Below are 4,764 nucleotides of genomic sequence, written 5' to 3' on the forward strand. Positions count from 1 at the left end.
GTCCATCCTAAAGGAGTCAGTCCTGGGTGTTCATTGGAAGGACTGATGTTGAAGCTGAAACTCCAATACTTTGGCCACTTCATGCGAAGAGTTGACTCATTGGAAAAGACCCTGATGCTGGGAGGGATTGGGGGCAGGAGGAGAAGGGGATGACAGAGGATGAGATGGTTGGATGGCATCACTGACTCGATGGACATGAGTTTGAGTAAACTCCAGGAGTTGGTGATGGGCAGGGAGGCCTGGTGTGCTGTGATTCATGAGGTCACAAAGAGTCGGACACGACTGAGCGACTGAGCTGAACTGAGGTGTGTCACAGCTTCTCTTCCAAGGAGGAAGCATCTTTTAATTTCATGGCTGCCATCACTGTCCACAGTGATTTTGGAGCCCAAGATTTTACCACTGGTGCCACCTGTGAAGCCCCAGAAAGTTCATACTAAATGGTGTATGGTGTGAATTCCCACCAACTTTTTCTTATCGGACCAAGAGTGACTTTTCTCCTAAAGCTGAGTTCTGATGACTATTTGATCCACTGCTTTCAAAAAATCTCTTCTGGGGAATGTTTGATGGTTGATTTTGACTTTCATCTGATCATTCATTGCAATTTGTAAAGATTAGGTCAGGCCTGTGTATAGACTGAAATCCACAGCTGTTTTTCAGGAGTGGGGTGCCTGAGGTTGGACGAATGGAGACATTTATCCACTTGTGACAAACGCTTGTGGAATGTGAGCCTATTTTGGACACTGTGATCTTGCTTTTTCTCCATATCTGTGGTCATCTATGGAGGCAGTCAGGTGTGTGGATGTGATGCTTAAATCCTGTTCTACTATGAAGAATCATGAAGGAGGATTTTTATGTCTGACAAGGTACATACAGGCAAAGTGACTGCTGAGGTAGGCCATTGGATGGAAAAGCTGGTCTAGAGATGGAAAACTTCAGTTATAGGAATCATCCCAGTGTTATCATTCTCAAAGTTTTCCTTTGAACAATGTCTCGATATTCATTAATCGGATGTCTACTTCTTTCATAAAGGGATAATTTAGCACAGGTCCTCTGGCCCTTATTCACAATCCAGACACACCAGAGGTTGGGAAAGTGGAAGTTATTTCCATAATTTATTTTTGGCAAAACCTGACCTCATCTGAACTTATTTGATAGAACAAACTGACCTGAAGTTACATAAGGCTGTGTATAACATTTATCTCACTTACTGTAAATACTAATGCATTTTGATTACTGGGTACTGCCTCAGATTCTACTTGGAGTGTGATATAATATATAATATGGGCTTCCCAGTTGGTGCTAATGGTAAAGAACCTGTCTGCCAACACATGAGATGTGAGGGCCGTGGGTTCGATCCCTGGGTTGGGAAGATCCCCTGGAAGAGGGCATGGCAACCCACTCCAGTATTCTTGCCTGGAGAATCCCATGGACAGAGGAGCCTGGTGGGCTACAGTCCATAGGGTCACAAAGAGTTGGATATGACTGAAGCGACTTATCATGCATGTGTGCATACATGAATGCTTCATTAACTTCCTAAAACTTGAAAAATTCTGAGTTCTGAAACCCATCTGTATCCAAGGGTTTAGATAAGGGAAGGAGCTGTACTGTGGAGCTGTATCCACAAATGAGTCTTAATTTTCCTTTTTCTGCATACAAATACCTACTAATAATGTCCTTAAGGATAATTTGTTTGGGAAAGTTAAATAGTCTTTCTAAAATTTGATTTAAACTATTAATTTGCTTAGCAAAATCACATATTGCACGTCGGCAAATTCAGCTCTGTTGTGGTAAAATTATCACAAGTTATAAATTAGTTGCATTTGAATTAATGAGGTTTTATTATAAACACAAAGCAGCATTACTTTCAATGCATGATTTTCATTAGGACAAAAAAGACTGCATAAAGCTGAAGAAAGGGGGGAAAAGAACCAGAATTGTCTATGTTGTGTGCCCTAGAAGCATTCAAAGCATTGCTAGAGCTTTTTTTTTTTTTTAATTAATAAGGGGCTGAAAATATGTTTATATTGCCTGCCCAGGTTGATTTGGATTAAGACTGCAACAGAACCCTCTCAGTTCCAGTGGGCTGTGTGTTCTTCTAGGATGTCCATTCCCTTATTCTTAATATACTAAGTGTTTTCCCAACAGAACAAAGAGGAGACTGATGATTCTTTCTTTCTTCTTCTTCTTCTTTTTTTCTTGTTGTTTAATGAAAGAACAGGTGGAAAGCATGGGATCCAAAGGGCATTTTGCAAAGTGCAAAAGCAGGTAAAGCTCAAGGAAGGTAAGAGAAGAATCGGAGGGCTGAAGGATAGGTGGGTTGTCAGAGGGAGCAGGAAGATGGAGTTGGGGGATGGGCTGCACAGGTGAACAGCAGAACTGAGGGTCTAGACTGGGGTGATCACACTGCAATCTACTCTCTTCAAAAAATGTTTGCTTGCAAAGAGGAGCTACGTCTTTAGTTCCTACCAAGGAGAAGGAGGTAGTCTGTCTTTTAACCATAAATCCACACATAAGTACTCCAGGATAATCCCTTTACTAGACAAAAATGGTTTTTATCTTGAAGCCTGTGAAGATGTGGCTCTTTTAAAATCTTGGCCAACTCACCTTTCTCTTTATCCTTGTGGTTCTGGGCTCTCTTTTTCTGGTTTCTCTTTCAAGGGGATGTTGTCACTGTTCTTCTCCAAAGCACACACTCAGACAGAACAGCGGGCAGAGGTTGCAGTCTCCTCACAGGAAGGATTTGAGGAAAGTGTTGATGTAAGCGGATTGGCTGTTTACATCAAATACGCTGGAACAGGGGCCCTGGTAGCAACGACCTCCCAAATACCAAGGAGTCCCGAAGGATGGCGGGAGACCAGCTCACCCACTGAGATGCTATTAGAGTTGGAATAACTTCTGTGGCAGAGCTGTCTTCAGTTCTGTGGGAAACAGGCAGGCCTGGCTTTGCCGTACACAGGCATCCAGGTTTGGCCAGATAGCTGTTCTCAGGCCTGTGGAAACATGCCTGCCTCCCCTCCACTGCACAGATTCATATGATGGAGGCTTCCCAAGGTTTTGTCACAGGAAAGATGAGAGAAAACCCCCACCAACCAGAAAGACTGCACCCGGTCACATGCCTTGGTTAGAATCTTTTTTCTACGAGATGGAAAGAATCTAGGCAGAGCAATGCATTACAGGATCTCAGAGGGAGGTTATGACATGAAAACTCATTATACTGTAAAATAACAGAAAATTTGCCAGCAAATGTAAAATATTCATTTGGAGGTATTAAAGAAAGAGCAAGGGTTGTGTTTGAAGCAGGGGGCAGAAGGTGTTGGGAGTGTTTGGCCTGAGTCCAGGCAGCCTTCAATTCACTTTAATGCTGTTGGTTATCATTTGGAAAAAATAAAAGTCTAACTTGGTTATGTCTTACATACAGAAATCGGTGAGTTCGCTGTGGCCTCCAGGAAAAGGTCCTGGCATGCAAGGCTTTTTATATGCTGATTCCAACCTAAATGTCTGTCTGATCGCCTATCACTTCCTCCCTGCCCATCCATGGGGGCATTTGCACATGAACCTGCCTTGGTGATAGGTTGCCAGACCTTGGATACCTTGGACACGTATACTCCTTTCTCCTACTTCGTCCTCCTTTAGGCAGATTCTACCTCATTTTCAAGGCCTTAGTTCGAAGTCTTCCTCTTCAATGGAGTTTTTTTGCTCGTCAATTCATTCAACAGATAGTGACCGTCAGGCACTGGGCTGGGCCCCAGGGTAAAGGGCGGTGATGGACAAGATGCTCCAGTCCGTGTCTCTCCAAAGCATCTTGTCAGTCAGGGAAGATGTCCTAGAGGAAGCTGCTGTCAGGAGGCGAGCTGAGGGCTCAGGAGGCCTTAGCCAAGCGAAGGTTGTGTGGCAGGTACCGTGCAAACCGATATCACAAAGAGCTTGATGGCCTGCTATGATTCAGACGTTCCTCTGTCACGTTGTGTTGTAACAAGATGTTTGCTATCCCCAGTTTCATTCCCAGTCTGCGAGCTCCTTAGCAGTAAGACCAAGGCTTCGCTTCTTCTGTGTCCCCAGAATCCAATCCAACGCCTGGTATGAAAGATTATGGCTCAGCTGGGTTAGTAGAAATTGGGGAAGCGCAGCCGTAACTAAGATTTCTGCTGTCATGTAAGACCAGCCAGGTCACAGGGGTAGCAACTTCACATATATTAAATGGCAATCCCATTTTTTTGTTTCTTGTATTCCATCAGTTAGTAATTTCTTTTTTTTTAATTTTTAAATTTATTTAATTTTTATTGAAGGATAATTGCTTTACAAAATTTTGCTGTTTTCTGTGAAACCTCAACATGAATCAGCCATAGGTATACATATATCCCCTCCCTTTTGAACCTCCCTCCCATCTCCCTCCCCATCCCACCCCTCTAGGATGATTCAGAGCCCTGTCTGAGTTTCCTGAGACACACAGCAAATTCCCATTGGCTGTCTATTTTACATCTGGGAATGTGAGTTTCAATGTTACTCTTCCCATACATCTCACCCTCTCCCCCCTCTCCCCATGTCCATAAGTCTGTTCTCTATGTCTGTTTCTCCATTGCTGCCCTGTTAATAAATTCTTCAGTACCATTTTTCTAGGTTCCATATATATGCATCAGAATACAATATTTATCTTTCTCTTTCTGACTTACTTCACTCTGTAAATCGGTTCTAGGTTCACCCACCTCATTAGAACTGACTCAAATGCACTCCTTTTAATGGCCAAGTAATATTCCATTGTGTATA

This window comes from Muntiacus reevesi, chromosome 8 (assembly GCF_963930625.1).
Source record: "Muntiacus reevesi chromosome 8, mMunRee1.1, whole genome shotgun sequence".
NCBI classification, from domain to species: domain Eukaryota; kingdom Metazoa; phylum Chordata; class Mammalia; order Artiodactyla; family Cervidae; genus Muntiacus; species Muntiacus reevesi.